The sequence below is a fragment of the Scylla paramamosain genome, chromosome 34 (assembly GCF_035594125.1).
Source record: "Scylla paramamosain isolate STU-SP2022 chromosome 34, ASM3559412v1, whole genome shotgun sequence".
Lineage (NCBI taxonomy): Eukaryota > Metazoa > Arthropoda > Malacostraca > Decapoda > Portunidae > Scylla > Scylla paramamosain.
In genome coordinates, this window is record NC_087184.1 from 17,080,755 (window position 1) to 17,097,719 (window position 16,965).

The 16,965-nt window shown below is 40.7% G+C and overlaps 1 protein-coding gene and 3 long non-coding RNA genes across 16 annotated transcripts in view; 2 read left to right on the forward strand and 2 right to left on the reverse strand.

The window, feature by feature from the left end:
* The window catches only part of LOC135090298 (extracellular signal-regulated kinase 2-like), a 65,983-nt gene extending 50,740 nt beyond the window's left edge, over positions 1-15,243 (forward strand). For 6 of the 8 annotated variants that reach the window (XM_063986958.1, XM_063986961.1, XM_063986963.1 and 3 more), the window contains 3 exons: positions 555-714; positions 13,704-13,794; positions 14,357-15,243. The gene's annotated coding sequence lies outside the window, so the exon portion shown is untranslated. Of the gene's footprint in view, positions 1-554; positions 715-1,272; positions 1,629-13,703; positions 13,795-14,356 lie in introns of those variants that run through there. The other 2 variants (XM_063986964.1, XM_063986965.1) reach the window with 1 other exon arrangement.
* Positions 1,113-6,081, reverse strand: LOC135090303 (uncharacterized). Of its 2 annotated transcripts, XR_010261854.1 has the most exons (7): positions 5,866-5,980; positions 4,397-4,585; positions 4,162-4,318; positions 3,806-4,010; positions 3,287-3,462; positions 2,458-2,531; positions 1,113-1,443 (listed from the first exon to the last, which is right to left on the reverse strand). It is a non-coding gene; the product is annotated as an uncharacterized LOC135090303 (long non-coding RNA). The 2 variants fall into 2 exon arrangements; XR_010261855.1 differs by having other exon boundaries at positions 1,113-2,531; positions 5,715-6,081.
* LOC135090304 (uncharacterized) lies at positions 13,533-15,328 on the reverse strand. The gene is made up of 2 exons (XR_010261856.1): positions 15,222-15,328; positions 13,533-13,809 (listed from the first exon to the last, which is right to left on the reverse strand). It is a non-coding gene; the product is annotated as an uncharacterized LOC135090304 (long non-coding RNA).
* Positions 15,329-15,655: 327 nt separating this feature from the next.
* Positions 15,656-16,965, forward strand: part of LOC135089956 (uncharacterized) — a 6,475-nt gene continuing 5,165 nt past the window's right edge. For 2 of the 5 annotated variants that reach the window (XR_010261695.1, XR_010261697.1), the window contains exon 1: positions 15,657-15,868. This is a non-coding gene — a long non-coding RNA (uncharacterized LOC135089956). Of the gene's footprint in view, positions 15,869-16,965 lie in introns of all 5 variants that reach the window. The other 3 variants (XR_010261696.1, XR_010261694.1, XR_010261698.1) reach the window with 3 other exon arrangements.

The following is a 16,965-nucleotide window of genomic DNA, read 5'->3' on the forward strand; positions in this document are numbered from 1 at the left end:
TAATAGTGTGTGTGTGTGTGTGTGTGTGTGTGTACTAGCAAATATTCCCTTATGTTTACTCCTGAAACACACACACACACACACACACACACACACACACACACACACACACACACACACACCACCTCCCGTTCCTCCTCCTCCTCCTCTCCCTTCATTCATACACACACACACACACACACACACACACACACACACACACACACACACACACACACACACACACACACACACACCACCTCCTGTTCCTCCTCCTCCTCTCCCTTCATTCATACACACACACACACACACACACACACACACACACACACACACACACACACACACACACACACACACACACACACACACACACACACACACACACACACACACACACACACACACACACACACACACACACACACACACACACACACACACACTACCTCCCGTTCCTCCTCCTCCTCCTCTCCCTTCATTCATAAACATCTGTCTTTCTCTCTCTCTGTAGAACGCATGAAATTAATACAACTTAGCCGAGTTTACTTCCTCTACCTGTTCATGTATTCCAGCCTGGAGTTAACGCTGATCTTCGCGACCCACCACAAGCATAGTTACGACTCGTTGGCGCAGGACCGCAAGTTTTCCTTCCTGGGCCTGGTCATGGCAATTACACAGAGAGGGTTTATGCGAAGTGTTAAGACTGGAACTGAAAAAGCAACTGCCAATTAGGTATGGTGTGTTCTGGGGTTTGTGTGTGTGTGTGTGTGTGTGTGTGTGTGTTGGAGAGGGTTTGTGTGTGTGTGTGGCCGGGAAAGGGTTGCCTGTGTGTGTGTTTTCAAGGGTGTTTTCATGGTTCGAGTTTAACAGGGTGTAGTGGAAGTTACTGAGGTTTTCAAGGGTGTTTTTCATGGTTCTTGTTTAACAGGGTGTAGTGGAAGTTACTGGGGTTTTCAAGGGTGTTTTCATGGTTTTTGTTTAACAGGGTGTAGTGGAAGTTACTGGGGTTTTCAAGGGTGTTTTCATGGTTCTAGTCTAACAGGCTGTAGTGCAAGTTACTGGGGTTTTCAAGGATGTTTTCATGGTTCTAGTTTAATGGGCTGTAGTGGAAGTTACTGAGGTTTACAAAGTATATTTTCAAATCTATATTTTTACTGTGTAGAATTACAATATAAAACAACAGGATTTATCAGTAACAGTTTAAGTAACAATTAGTTTAAGATCATATTATTTTCTTTTCCTTGCATTTAATCATTGTATGCCTGTATCTAATTCATGTTGGTTTCACAGGCACACACCTACATTGTGATGCAGCTCCTTGGAGGTGGAGAGCTGGCTGCCTCAGAGGATCAGGAAACACGAGAGGTTCACAGAGGCTCGCCTCGGGCTTCGGTCGTCGTGAGGAACCTGGTGTCAGCAGTTCACTACGTGCACAGGAAAAGCATCAGTGTTCACGGAGACCTAAAGCCAGACAGGGGTGAAAAGGGTTGGTGTTGAGGATAGACAGAAAAGAAAAGAAAGGAAAGGTAAAAAAAGGAATTTTTTTTGCATTGATTTTCCATCTGCTTATTTTAAAGAATTTATTGCATGGAATATTATTGATCTCCATCATTTGTATGGCCTTTATAATAAAAAGTATGAATTTATTCCATTCAGATATTATCCTTCTCCGAGGCCATTCTAATCTAAACATCTTTTCACGGAATCTCTTGTTCAAGGATTCTTCTGAAGATTCAGTTATTAAGATTGTGGATTTTGGGTTTGCACATTTGATGCCTGACAAGGAAAAGGATGGCAGCACGAAGGCACCGTGCTTCACTGTTCACTATACAGCGCCAGAAGTGTTGCTGTAAGCTGTGCAGAAGGGAGCAAATGGTACCGCTTGAACATTCATGCACTGGTTGAGTATCTTGTGTGTAATTTTATGATGAAAGGTTTTTAATGCAGGGACAGTTGTTTATAGGCATTTTTACATTATTTTTAGTGTACAACCATCCAAAAGGCATTTAGCTCAGTGTTACTGCAACAACCACACAGTACTGAATGTAGGGTTTCCTGTTTCATTAGAGATTTCTCTGTAGTGGTGTTTTCAATACAAAGAGTGTTTTCTATAGTTATTTTCTTTATTTTGAGGGCTTGCTATAATATCCTGCACAACTCTAAAAATACATCAAATTAACCTCCCACCAAAGCACAATACAGACACTTCCATTGGCTGTAACATTACTGCTAATACTGCAACATTCTTCCTGAGGGGAACCACACACATTAACAATAATAACACATGTTACAAAAAACTACACCAAACATATTAAGCTCAACATTTTTGTATAATAATTTTTAGAAACATGAATGACCAAAAACGGTTCTAGGATAAAAGAGGAAAAAAATGACAGAACACTACAGCATAACAGTACAAATGGCAGGTGTGTCTCTTTTCTCTTATTCCTTATTTGCAAGGATTAAAGCTGTTACCTTAGAGATCACAAGAAGTGGGACGGTACAGTTCGCTAAGCTGCCGGTACACGTAGGATGGTGCAGTACCTCGACTGAAATAAAAGAGATTTAAATGGTCAGCAGCCATTATTTAAAGCTAAGTGAGTAGATGTGCAAGATAAACAGGGTACAGTAAAATCCCTCTTATCCGGCATCAACGGGACCGCCGACGTGCCGGATACTTGAATAGAAGTGAAATTGTGTCCACAATGACCACCCTACACTCACGCATCTTACCACAACAATGATCAGCTGATCTGATCAGCTGCTTAAGTGTAAGCACAACACACTTCCTTTTTTCTACAACTTTAGGCGTGATGAAGGCGTCAGGCGATAAACAGTGCACACGCGGGACTGAGTCACTGAGTAAACACAGTGCAGTGGGCTGTGGGTGGCGCGAAGCAGTGCGCTGTGGTGGCAAGGGGACAGAGTATGCCTCGCGTGGGAATTTTAATTGATTTTCTGAGTACACATTGATTTTTTATTGATTTTAAGGCTCGGGGAAAAATGTGCCGGATACTTGAAGCTGCTGGATGAGAGGGATTTTACTGTATAATAAATTGAGTAAGTTGTTTATCTCACTCATAAGTAAAACATAAAGGCCTTTCATTTGATGCATTTAGGATCAGAAGTTTTACTGGGAGATGAAGTACAGTGCTAAATAACAGTTTGTGCATAAAGCTGACAAATACTGATGTCTCCTGAGGTCAGCCCAGGCCCAACAAGGAAAGCAAATGAAAAAATTAAATGAACCCCCAACATCACACCTTGAAAGGACCACACAGTCATATGAACAACACAAACTCACTTGTTAGTTATCAAACTGGTGACATTTTCTGGAGGAACGTAATCTAGCTGAGCCAGCGCAGTATTTACAGACGGCCAAAACTTTGTTCCCTCTGGGATAATAGAAGTGGTGGTTTGGTGGCTTATTTCTTCACAGCCCATCAAGCTAAATTTGTATGTGGGAGTGCACACATACAGCTGAAAATGAAGATTTGTGACAATAAGCAAAATGCACAATTCATGCTATGATTTTCAATATTATATAGGTACTGATCTGATAGTATCTAGCTCCACATGAGACAACAGGTTGAGGTTTGAGAAAGGACCATCCAACACTCAACACGAGGAATGTATATCCACCTACACGAAATAAACATGTGGAAAAGGAATGTATCAAAAACTGGAATCAAGAATTTCTGTGAGAATAAAATGGTATGTACTTTTGTGATACCTTCCCTGTTCAATTTGCAACAGTAAATATGTTTCAAATACTGCCCCACTGAAAGAGGTATCAGGATAATGACTAACAAATAAAACTTACTGGAACAGAATAAAACTTTGGTGGTGAGGCAAGAGAGGCTGCACCAACAAAGGTCTCAATGCCTCCGTTGGTCACCACCGTCTCGGTGCCAACGATGACCTTTGATGACCTTGTTGACACGTGACATGATGGGGAACACTGCAGAGTCTTGAATTAATGTTGTCTCAATTCCAGCAGTACATAAAGCTTTTGCCACTGGGTGACCCTGCACAAGTAAAAGATGTATTGAGAACATAAGAACATAATAAAATAAAGGAAGCTGCAAGAAGCCATCACCCCTACACGTGGCAGTCCCTGTGTTATGTATTGTGCACATCAGACACGATGACGTGAAAGAGACGCATAAAACACCTTACATCATATTTAGGGGCACGTTCGGCAACAATAACGTGGAATTTCCTTTGTGTGGCTGCCTTGGTCAGGAAGGCCAAGACCAGTGGACACATTGCACACGTCACAATGACCTCATCATTGTGAATCTTGCTTACACCTTGGGCAGCTATCAATTCTTGGCTGAAATAAAAGGAATCAACATAATACTGGTAACAAACAATGTCAATGTCCCAAATGTCAGTGTAATCTTTACTCTACCTTTGTTCAACCTCAGCTTTCTGTTCACCAATGGCCTCAAGTACTCTGTCCTGCAGCTCTGGAATAACCTCCGTGCATTTTGGGAGATTTCCACATGCAGGGTGAGTCTACTAGCATGGACTGTGAGAGGCTTGGGTACTCCACACCTTGCTTCTCTCCACGTGGTGTGTTGTGTTCGTCAATTACTATCTGCGTGAAGAAGAAAAATAACTTAAATAAATAAATGAGATACACACACACACACACACACACACACGAGGGCAGACAGGCAAAATACGTAGAGAGAGAGAGAGAGAGAGAGAGGCTGTACTTAAGCAATTATATCTTTCCATACCACACACACACACACACACACGCACACGAACGTTTCCCTAAGGGCTCTCCTTGACACACAGAGAAAGGCTGGTAATTCTCTGTTGATCATTAACTACAGTATGGAAGCCTCTGGTATACTTGGATATCTCTGTGAAGTATTGTTGTTTTTTAACGTCAAATGGTAAATACTTAATAATGATAAGCTGAGATATAACACAGTATTAAGCCAAGCCTTCAATTCACACAAGCTTTTCAATGATTTCACATTACGCCACACAAGGGACGAGACATTGCAGTGTAAGCTCCGCCAGGAACAGTTTGAATTTGGCGCTTCAATCAGTAACATCTAGATACTTTGACAATTACAGTTATAATGGCCTGAGATTTATTTTTACACGCTTATAATTCTTTATATTTAATTTTCCATTAGTTTAGTATAATATAAAAGAAGTTGGTGGTTGTTATTGAAAGGTAAAAGTGTGTTGTGGATAGGTTTGTGTCCGTACTGTGCAGAGCAGGCCAAGGGAGGACAACACAGTACCAGACGTAACTCAGAAAGGCACTGTGTTCAAAGGGTGCCATAAACTGTGGCTTCATTTAATGTATTTTGGCAGAACAAGACAGTGACAGGGCCGTGGGTGCCTGCGTGTGCTGGTGCAAGCTTGGTGCCTGCCTGGAGGTGCCTACAGGGCCACCAAGGCTAATATTGGTAAGAAACCCGCCCACCACTTGTCCAGCCAGCTAATTTGCACAGTGTGATGTAACAGGCGGTAACTGTGATAGTGTTGTTACGTGTCACCCACTACAACAACAACACAGGGCTGTCAGGTCAGTGGTTAACCTTACTGTTTATTGTTGAGCCTCGTATTTCATGTTTTTGCACCTGGTTAGGAATATATTGACGTGACCCAGCATTCCACGGTGCCACAAGCGCTCCAAGCCTCCACCACAAAACTCTTACTAATTAACCATGACAGGAATTATAAAAACGTCAAAAAAATACACTTAATGTTATCAGCTGAGGTGGAGGCAGCCTTCCCCATTTGTCCGCCAATATCTGCTTCATTTCTCACTTATTGTAAGTCTAACACGTCACTAAGTGGAGCCACATAACTAGGCTTTCATATCCGCTATCTAGATATATCTGCCATTGCCTCATTTAGTTACGATGGAAGAATAACAGGCAAAATAGCGGCCGTTCTCTCCACTGACAAGGGCCGCCATGATGCCTGGCTACCTCTGCCAACCTGCTTCAACCTGTGGGTTCCAATATTTTTTTATTTTTTTCTTAACTTCTTTATTCTGCTGGTATAGCATGTTTTTTATGGTTTATAAAAATAATTATTTGCTTTAGAAGTATTTTCGTGGCTTGTGTTGAGTTGTGTTCAATTTTGTGTTGCTTGCCGAAAATGCGGGGTGTTTTTTTAGCAGTATTTTGACAAACTTGATTTTTTATTTCACGTTCTAACTACGTCTTTTGTATTTCTAAAAATTGCTTATGATTTTTAAATTGTTTTTTGGTTCCTGTTGAGAGAAATAAGTGGACTTTAAAAATGGTTTATGGTCCTGTTAAAAGTTGTTATTACAACACTTTTTGTGTTATTGTCTCTCTATTTGAGCTTGTAACTAACTTTTCATTGCTTGAAAAAATAGTTTGTATGTTTTAAAGTGTTTTATCTTGTTGTTGAGTCAAAATAGGTGGACTTTTCAGTGGTTTTTAATCGTATTTAGGTTCAACACTTGGTTTTTACACAATTTCGGTTTTATTTGTTTACTTCTTGTTCCAGGTCACTTTTGATTGTGTAAGATGATAGTTCAGATTTTTTAAAAATTTTTACGTTCCTAAAAATTCAAATGTTGTGGACTTTTCAATGATTTAAATGGTGCCGAATATTTCAACACTTTTTCCATATTTCATTTGGATATTTTTTAAATACTACTCAGGCTAGAGCTGTTTTAATATTGTGAATATTATTTTAAGTATTTGTCAAGTCAGAATATATAAGGCATTCCAGCCTAGCTCCATTTTTTCGAGGGGTCAATTTCGAAATGAAATCCGTTACGGTACGTAAAATTGCCGTGACGTCACGGCCGCCATCATGGACCCGGGACCTTGATCGGCTCCGCTGTCTCCTCGGTAATAATTATCGTACTTTGCAGTGTTTTCCTGGTGTTTCCACGTGTTTCTAAACTCAGACGTGTAGATAAGAGTAGAATGAGTAAGAAAATAAGAGAAATAGAGGAGGAAGAGGAAGGGAGAAGGAATAGAGGAGGTGGTAAAACAGAAAAATGATAAGAAAACAATATTTAGCTTAATTTTCCCTGCTGCCCTGTCTGTCTTGGTAGTATTTGTCTTCCCTGACAGTGCTTCCAGTGTATTTGGTGTGTTTAAGAGGTGTTGGAGTGTGTCTGGAGGTGTTTAGGGAGTGTTGCAGTGTGTCTGGAGGTGTTGAAAGGGTGTTGAAGTGTGTGTTTTAGGGATTTGGTGATGTTTGAGTCAATATTTAGCGTTCCTGGTGTGTTTTGGGGTGTCTTAGGCTTGTTTATGAGTGCTTTAAGTGTGCTTTGGACTGTTTTCAATGTTTTGGGATGTTTCAAGTGTATTTTGGGATGTTATGGATGAGTTCGGGTGTGTTTTGTGTGGATACGGGTGCGTTTTGGGTGCGTTTGTGGGTATTTTAGGTCAGTCTGGGTGTGTTTTGGGGTGTTTTAAGTGTGTTTTGGGCCGTTTTCAGTGTTTTGGGATGTTTTAAGTGTGTTCTGGGATGTTGTGGATGAGTTTGAGTGTGTTTTGGGTAGGTACGGTGTGTTTTCGATGCGTTTAAAGTCAATTGGGTGAGTTTTGGAGTATTTTAAGTGTGTTTGGGGATATTTTGGTGCACTTTCGATGTGTTTAAGATGTTTTTTGTGCGTTTAGGAGTGTTTAAGGTGTTTTAAGGTGTTTTAGTGTGGTTGGAGTTGCTTTTGAGGTGTTTTGGTTATGTTATAGGCATGTTGCAGATAAGTACTGGGTCTTTGAGGGTAGAAGTGGTGTGCTGGAGGTAAAATAAAAGGTTCTGGAGTGTTTAAGGGGGGACTGTGATAGTAGAAGCGTGTCAGGGGTGTTATAGCGTGTGTTGTGATGTATGAAGCTTCTAGATGCACGTGTGTGGGATGTCTGGGTCTGTACGAGGTGTTCTGGTGTTGGAGTCCTAGCAGGGGAAGGTACTGGAGGTTGTAGTGATAGGTAGAGGGTAAAAACAGAGGTACACTTTAGGTTAGGTAAGGTTAAGCGTTCATTGGTGTTGATTCAGTAATACGATCTTTTTTTTCTTTTAAGATACAAATGTAGAGGGACGAAATAGGGAAGCAGGAAGACCACCACCACCACCACCATCACCACCAGCAGTGTGGAAGAAAGTTTAGGCAAGCGAAGAAGGAAAATTAATAATTAAACGCTTGCTGTCTTTTATTATCTTGAGTATAAAATGGTTATATGACAATCTCTCTCTCTCTCTCTCTCTCTCTCTCTCTCTCTCTCTCTCTCTCTCTCTCTCTCTCTCTCTCTCTCTCTCTCTCTCTCTCTCTCTCTCTCAGCTTTGTATTAGTTACCCGTTGACAGAAGTGACAGCCGCGTTTTCTCTTGTCAGATGTAAACAAAGCGTTAGTTTCCTTCCAGCTGGTGATAAAACTCTTTCTCGCTCTTCCTCACTCTCCCACGTCACGGAAGCAGTGTGTGTGTGTGTGTGTGTGTGTGTGTATGTGTGTGAAGAAGAAAATGTTATATTATATCTACGTGTTTAAAAGTTTCCTTCATTTAAGTCCAAAGAGGCTGGCTGGCTGATGCTAAGGAAGGAAGAAAGGGGTGGTGTTTAGGGGTCTGGGATGGAAAGCGAGTGATGTGTTTTGTAGCCTTCAGGTAAAAAATATTAACAAAGTTTACACAGTGGGAAAATTTTGGTGGTGAGAGAGAAAATGACTAAAATATTACCTCAAATTTAACCAAACGTGGTGGAGCTTCACACTCCTCATCTGACCCTAATCAAACCAAGCCTAACCCAAAGAAGCCTACCCTAACTTCTGTCTGGTGCTTCCTCCTCCCCAAGACTGGCTATCTCGTGTCTTAATCCCAAGCTGGCCTAACCAAACTTTACCTAACCTAACCTAAGCAATTCTAACCTAGCCAAACCTTACCTAAGCAAGCCTAACCTAGCCAAGCCTTACCTAACCTAACCTAACCTAACCTAGCCAAACCTTACCTAAGCAAGCCTAACCTAGCCAAGCCTTACCTAACCTAACCTAACCTAACCTAACCTAAAGAAACCTAGCCAAACCTAACCTAACCTAGCCTAACCAAACCTAACCTAACCTACATCCTCTTCCCACGGCCCCACTTAACCAAACCTAATGTAACTTTCAGAGCAATGGCAACCCTCCGATCCGGCAAGCAAGTTGGCGGCAGCGATGGCGGTGGCGGCGGCAGTGGTGGTGAGGTGGACGGCAGGGACAGAGGGGCAGTACAGGCTGTGGACATCAAGGAGAAGGTGAGCAGGGTGTTGTGTTGGTGTGTGTTGGTGTGTGTTGCTAAGCTGAGATGCAATATTTGTCACTCAACACTCGTGCAACACTGCCTCCATGCACAAGTGTGTCGGGAAAATGATTTAAAGTCGTAAAAATGTTCTTGTTTTACTTTATTTATTTATTTATTTATTTTGTTTTATTTTTTGTATATATAGGAGGGACACTGGTCAAAGGGAACTAAGTACAATAAGAAAAAAATACTGAGAAAAAATAAAAGATAAAAAAGACCTCACTTAACCTAACCTAACCTAACATAAGCTAACTTAACCTAACATAACTTAGCCTAACCTCTTTTAACCTAACATAACTTAACCTAACTTAACTTAACCTAACCTAACTTAACCTAACCTCTTTTAACCTAACCTAACCTAACTTAACCTAACCTAACTTAACCTAACCTCACTTAACCTCACTTAACCTAACCTAACGTAACTTAACCTAACCTAACCTCACTTAACCTAACCTCACTTAACCTAACATAACCTAACCTCACTTAACCTAACGTAACCTAACCTAACCTAACACCCACAGAGGAACGCACGGACAAGCAAGGTGTTATTCGGCAGTCTGATCCTGGATCTGCTCGGCTTGAAGGTGGTGCTGCCCGTGTCTCCTGCTCTCCTCGACTGTTACTCCAAGCACAACACCAGCGGCTCGTATTCCTCTCAGCTCTCCTGTGTGACTTATTACCAGCATATCATCGGTTTCGCTGCGAGGTTCCATTCTGTCTTGTTTGGTAATTAAGTGGGTTTGTTGTGTTTTGTATTGGTTTATATATTTTTAGCTTGTTTTTATTATTATTTTTTCAATTTTTTTATCCTATTATCTATTTATTTATTTTTTGTTTGTTTGTTTGTTTACAGGGTGTGTGTGTGTGTGTTTGTTTGTGTTCCTGCTGTTCAATATTGCAGCTTGTTTTCTTTATTATTGTTATTTTGTGTTTTATTCTATTTCAGTGTTCTGAGGGAGTCTTCAGGTGTTTTTGGGGTGTTTTGGGGTGTTTTTGGAGTGTTTTGGGGTGTTTTTGGTGTGTTGTGAAGTGTTTTGATGTGTTTTGGGGTGGTTAAGGGGTGTTTTGAAGTGTTTTGTGGTGTTGTGGAGGTGTTTTGGGATTTTTGGTGTGTTGTAAAGTGTTTTGGGATGTTTTTGGAATGTTTTGATGTGTTTTGAGATGTTTAGGAGTATTTTTGGAGTATTTTGGTGTGTTTTTGGAGTGTTTTGGGATGTGTTTGTAGTGTTTTGGGGTATTTTGAAGGTGTTTTGGTGTGTTTTTGGAGTGTTTTGGAGTATTTTGGGATGTTTTGGTGTGTTTTGGGTTATTTTGAGAGTGTTTTGGTGTGTTTTTGGAATGTTTCTGGGTGTTTTGGAGTATTTTGAGGGTGTTTAAAGGTGTTGTGGTAGTTTAAAATATATTGTTAGTTTACTTTTTTTTAACTTTTTATTTTCTTATGCATTATTTTATTTCTTATTTATATTGTGGTGTGTTGTTGGTGTGTCCTAACGTAACCTAACCAGCCTACCCTCTCCTAACCTCCCCTCAACCCACAGGCACTGATTGGCGTGACATTCACCATAGGCTTCACCGTCGGGCACACTGTGGGGGCTGCGTTCTCCCGCTGGGGAAGTACTGGGTGGTTCGCGGCCTCGGCTGTCTACGCACGCACTCTCACTGTGGCTAACATAATATTCTTTGCTGTCTTCTTCCAGGAATCGCTGCCTGAGGTGTGTGTGTGTGTGTGTGTGTCTCTCATTTTTTTTTTTTTTTATTATGTATATTTTTTTTTGTTTTTGTATAATTTTTTTTTTTTTTTTTTTCCTTTCATTTTTTCTTTCTTTGCTTATTTTGTAATTTGTTTGTATTTCCTTGTGTCTCTGAATGTTGTTAAAGAGAGGTGCATTGTGAGTAAAGCATCATTTTCTCTTTCCTTTCCTCATTTCTTTACTTTTCCCTCTTATTCCTTCCTTTCTGTCATCATTACAAACCCTTTCTATTCATTACAAACCCTTTCTCTCATTTTTCTTACCATAAACCATCAAAACATCTTAACAATCTCATTTAAATCACTTTTCTTTTCATTATCATCTGTTTGTTTACATTCTCTTGCTTTCTTTCACTTATTAATTCATTACACTCCTGTTTGTGTGTTTAGGAATGTTTTGAGATATTTTGGGGTGTTTTGGAGGTGTTTTGGGATGTTTTTTCAAGTGTTTTGAGGTAAATTGTCTGTTTTTGGGTATATTTGTCTGTTTTTGTCTGTTTTTTGGGTATTATTGGGGTTTTGGAGGTGTTTTGGGGGTGTTTTTGCAAGTGTTTTGAGGTAAATTGTCTTTTTTGGGTATTTTTTTGGTTTTGGAGATGTTTTGGGGGTGTTTTTGCAAGTGTTTTGAAGTAAATTGTCTTTTTTGGGTATTATTGGGGTTTTGGAGGTGTTTTTTCAAGTGTTTTGAGGTATATTGTCTTTTTTTTGGGTATTATTGGGGTTTTGGAGGTGTTTTGGGGGTGTTTTTTCAAGTGTTTTGAGGTAAATTGTCTGTTTTTGGGTGTTTAATGGTGTTTTGGGAGTGTTTTGCAAGTTTTTGAGGTAAATAGTGTGTTTTGGGGTGTTTAATGGTGTTTTGAGAGTGTTTTGCAAGTGTTTTGAGGTAAATAGTGTGTTTTGGGGTGTTTAATTTTGTTTTGGGAGTGTTTTGCAAGTGTTTTGAGGTAAATAGTTTGTTTTGGGGTGTTTAATGGTGTCTTGGTGGTGTTTCAGGGTTATATAGGGGTGTTTGGGGGTGATATAGGGTAAGTAGTGTTATCAAGGCTGTAGTGGAAGTTACTGTGGGTTTTCAAAGGGTGTTTCCATGGTGATTCACTTGTATTTTATCCCTTGTACAGTAAAACTCCCTTTCCCTGAGTTGGCAACACTGTTTGTTTACGTTCGCTGTTGTCTCTTCGTGTGTGAGTCAGATTTGTGTCTTGTTCTTCCACCGCAGGGCAGAAGGAGGAGGGACATCGGTGCCAGTTTGACCGAGGCTTGGGAGGTGATCAATCCTAGGGCTCTGTTCTCCGTCAGCTGTGTCAAGGGCCTGGGCAGAGAAGGTGTGTGTGTGTGTGTGTTTGTATGTTCAGTATTGTGTGTTTGTTCGTGTTTGTAGTAGTGTGTGTGTGTGTGTGTGTGTGTGTGTGTGTGTGTGTGTGTGTGTACTAGCAAATATTCCCTTATGTTTACTCCTGAAACACACACACACACACACACACACACACACACACACACACACACACACACACACACACACACACACACACACACCACCTCCCGTTCCTCCTCCTCCTCCTCTCCCTTCATTCATACACACACACACACACACACACACACACACACACACACACACACACACACACACACACACACACACACACACACACACACACACACACACACACACACACACACACACACACACACACACACACACACCACCTCCTGTTCCTCCTCCTCCTCCTCTCCCTTCATTCATACACACACACACACACACACACACACACACACACACACACACACACACACACACACACACACACACACACACACACACACACACACACACACACACACACACACACACACACACACACACACACACACACTACCTCCCGTTCCTCCTCCTCCTCCTCTCCCTTCATTCATAAACATCTGTCTTTCTCTCTCTCTGTAGAACACATGAAATTTATACAACTTAGCCGAGTTTACTTCCTCTACCTGTTCCTGTATTCCAGCCTGGAGTTAACGCTGATCTTCGCGACCCACCACAAGCATAGTTACGACTCGTTGGCGCAGGACCGCAAGTTTTCCTTCCTGGGCCTGGTCATGGCAATTACACAGAGAGGGTTGATGCGAAGTGTTAAGACTGGAACTGAAAAAGCAACTGCCAATTAGGTATGGTGTGTTCTGGGGTTTGTGTGTGTGTGTGTGTGTGTGTGTGTGTGTGTTGGAGAGGGTTTGTGTGTGTGTGTGGCCGGGAAAGGGTTGCCTGTGTGTGTGTTTTCAAGGGTGTTTTCATGGTTCGAGTTTAACAGGGTGTAGTGGAAGTTACTGAGGTTTTCAAGGGTGTTTTTCATGGTTCTTGTTTAACAGGGTGTAGTGGAAGTTACTGGGGTTTTCAAGGGTGTTTTCATGGTTTTTGTTTAACAGGGTGTAGTGTACTGGGGTTTTCAAGGGTGTTTTCATGGTTCTAGTCTAACAGGCTGTAGTGCAAGTTACTGGGGTTTTCAAGGATGTTTTCATGGTTCTAGTTTAATGGGCTGTAGTGGAAGTTACTGAGGTTTACAAAGTATATTTTCAAATCTATATTTTTACTGTGTAGAATTACAATATAAAACAACAGGATTTATCAGTAACACTATTATTAAACCCACCACTGCCTCCTCTACCACCCTCACCATCCACAGTGGTTAATGACGATGACTCCTGCTTTCATCCTCATCGGGGCTAGCAAGACCAACCTGGGGCTGTACTCTGGACTGACGCTGTATGCCATAGGTGGGTCTGTAGGGGCTGGGATAACAGATAATTTAAATAAACACTCAAACACTTTTAAAAACACAAAATTCATGCTGGTATACACTTAAAAACACACTGAAATACTTACTAAGACTGGTGTACACATGTAAACTTGTACACAAACACTGGTGTACACTCAGAAACACACAGACACTTGGTAAGGCTGGTACACACACACAAACCCATAAGAGATACTGGTATATGCTCAGAAACCTCTACATATATTAAGTAAGGCTTGTATACACCAATCTAAATGTAGGTCGAAGAGATACCTTGTACTCTCTCTCTTTCTCTCTTTCTCTCTCTGTCCTACACCTCAGTACACCCCTGCTATCCACCCTTACACCATAAATACACCCTATCTGACCTCTGCATCTTATTAAACTACCCTGTTTGTCCCCTACACCCTCAGTTTCTCCCCTACACCCTCAGTAAACCCTGTGTATCTTACCTGTTTGTCTGTTTGTGTGTCTATCCCCTTACATTTCATAACACCCCTGCCAGCCCCCTGCTTACCACCCCCCCCCCTCCCCTCTCTTAGGTTCCTCTATGATGGTGCCCTGCCTCACTGCCCTCGCCTCCTGTCACGGCACGGCCTCTCACAAGGGTACCCTGTTTGGCATTCGGAGGTCACCAGGGGCTCTTCCAAGGGCGTTCAGACCTGTTGTGACATCAATAGGTTTGTTTGTGTTGTTCGAGAGTGTTTAGCTGTGTTTTGTGTGTGTTTTTTGGTGCGTTTTGAGGTGTTTTGGGGGTGTTTTTGGGTGTTTTAAGGGTGTTTTGGGTGTATTTTTGGGTGTTTTGGGTGTTTTGGTATGTTTGGCTGTGTTTTTGGTGTGTTTTGAGGTGTTTTGGATGTGTTTTGGGGTGTTTTTGGGTGTTTTGGGTGTATTTTTGGGTGTTTTGGTATGTTTAGCTGTGTTTTTGGTGTGTTTTGGGGTGTTTTGGGTGTATTTTAGGGTGTTTTGCTGTGTTTTGTGTGTGTTTTTGGTGTGTTTGGGGGGTGTTTTGGGGTGTTTTTGCGTGTGTTTTGTGTGTTTGGAAGTCTGAGGCTGTGTTTTTGGGTGTTTTTGGGTGTTTTGTGTGTATTTTAGGGTGTTTTGGGTTGTTTAGCTGTGTTTTGTGTGTGTTTTTAGTGTGTTTTGGGGTGTTTTGGATGTGTTTGTGGGTGTTTTGGGTGTTTTGGTATGTTTGGCTGTGTTTTGGGTGTGGTTTGGATGTGTTTGGGTGTGTTTGAGGGTGTTTTGGGGGTGTTTGGATGTGTATGGATATATTTAAGGGTGTTTTTGGTGTGTTTGGGGGTGTAGAGGTGTGTTTGGGTTTTCAAGGGTGTTTTCATGGTTCCAGTGATAGTCTAAGAGGCTGTAGTGTGCAAACTCTCTTGTCAGGGTGTAAACTCACCTTACCTTAATAAAATGTTGATTAATATTCCTCTAGTTTCATTTTTCACTCATATTTTTGTGTTTACTGTCTTGTAGGGAGCTTACGGTGTGTGTGTGTCTGTGTCTCCTATAATGAGGATGATAATGATGATATTGATAAAGAAAATAAACAAATAAAACAATACTTATAAAAATTAAGTATTTTTTTTTTATATATTTTCACCAATAATTAAAAGGAATCATAAAATGTTTTCTTTTCTAAATATTATGTAACCAAAAAACTAACGTCATTCAAAATAACAACAGTAATGATAATAATAATAATAATAATAATAATAATAATAATAATAATAATAGTATGAGAACCAATATTACTGTATGTTATATATGCGTATTACCATATATTTAGTTTGAATATATGTGGGAGTCCTTGTATGTGCACGTGAGGCCCCCGTTAGCAAGATTTGGCGGGAGAGTTCGCTTAGGGACGCCAACCCACGCGCAGTTACCGCCAAGAATTAGCCGCGAGTTGGGGTGCGCTTCCCTTGCTGCCCTTTTCTTCCTTTGTTCTGCTCTGTTTGTTGTCGCAGTACAAGAGAAGAGTGCAGATAAATAGTTTGTGATCCCAGGAGAACACAAGAATCCGTGATATGAAGAAAAAACTGAGAAAAGTAAGTATATTATGGTGATGTGTGTGTGTGTGTGTGTGTGCGTGGACGCGTGGCTGGTGACCGTTCCTTTCCGGTGCTGGCCACAAGCTTTTGGTTATGTCAGGCCTCCACCACTGCCATGTGTAGGTCTGGAGGTCAGGTCAGGTCATGTCAGGTCACCATCAGTGTCACGTGTAGGCCTGGTGAGTTTTTGCAGCTTGGTCATGATGCTAGAGTCGTTAATTTTGAAAAGAGACGCAGGCCATCTTGCCGTTACCTTCACTATGATTTTATTACATCTCCACTATATACGTGTTTGTACCTCGCAGCTTCCCGTATTGAGTTAATGCATCTTCACTACATGCCAGCCGTTATTTCGTGGAGTTTTGGTGTCAGTTTAATGCATCTTCACTACATGCCAGCCGTTATTTCGTGGAGTTTTGGTGTCAGTTTAATGCATCTTCACTACATGCCAGCCGTTATTTCGTGGAGTTTTGGTGTCAGTTTAATGCATCTTCACTACATGCCAGCCGTTATTTCGTGGAGTTTTTGGTGTCAGTTTAATGCATCTTCACTACATGCCAGCCGTTATTTCGTGGAGGTTTGGTGTTAGTTTCGCTTATTTATTTTATATCGACACTACGCCAACTAACTCCTTATTTCGTGTTTCGGCCTTGCATTTATTTATTTTTTTCTTATTTTCATCTTCCCTACATCAACTAACTGCTTATTTCATGCTGTGGCCTTGCAGTTTCCCTTATTTTCCTTTTTTTTTTTTTTTTTTATCTTCGCTACATCAACTGACTGCGTATTTATTTGGATTTCCCCTTATTTTCTTGTGTTCATCTTCACTACTCTAACCAACTGATTTCGTGGTGTTTTAGCCTTGTATTTTTTCACTTATTTATTTTTCATCTTCACTACGTAAGTCTTATTTCAAATTTTGGCCTTTTATTTATTTATTTATTTATTTATTTATTTATTTATTTATTTATTTTTATATATATAACTATACCAACTAAGTCATTTTGTGATTTTTGATGTTGCAGTTTTCCTTATTTTGTTATTTTAATATTTCCTTAACGTAAGTCTTATTTCAAATTTTGGCCTTTTATTTA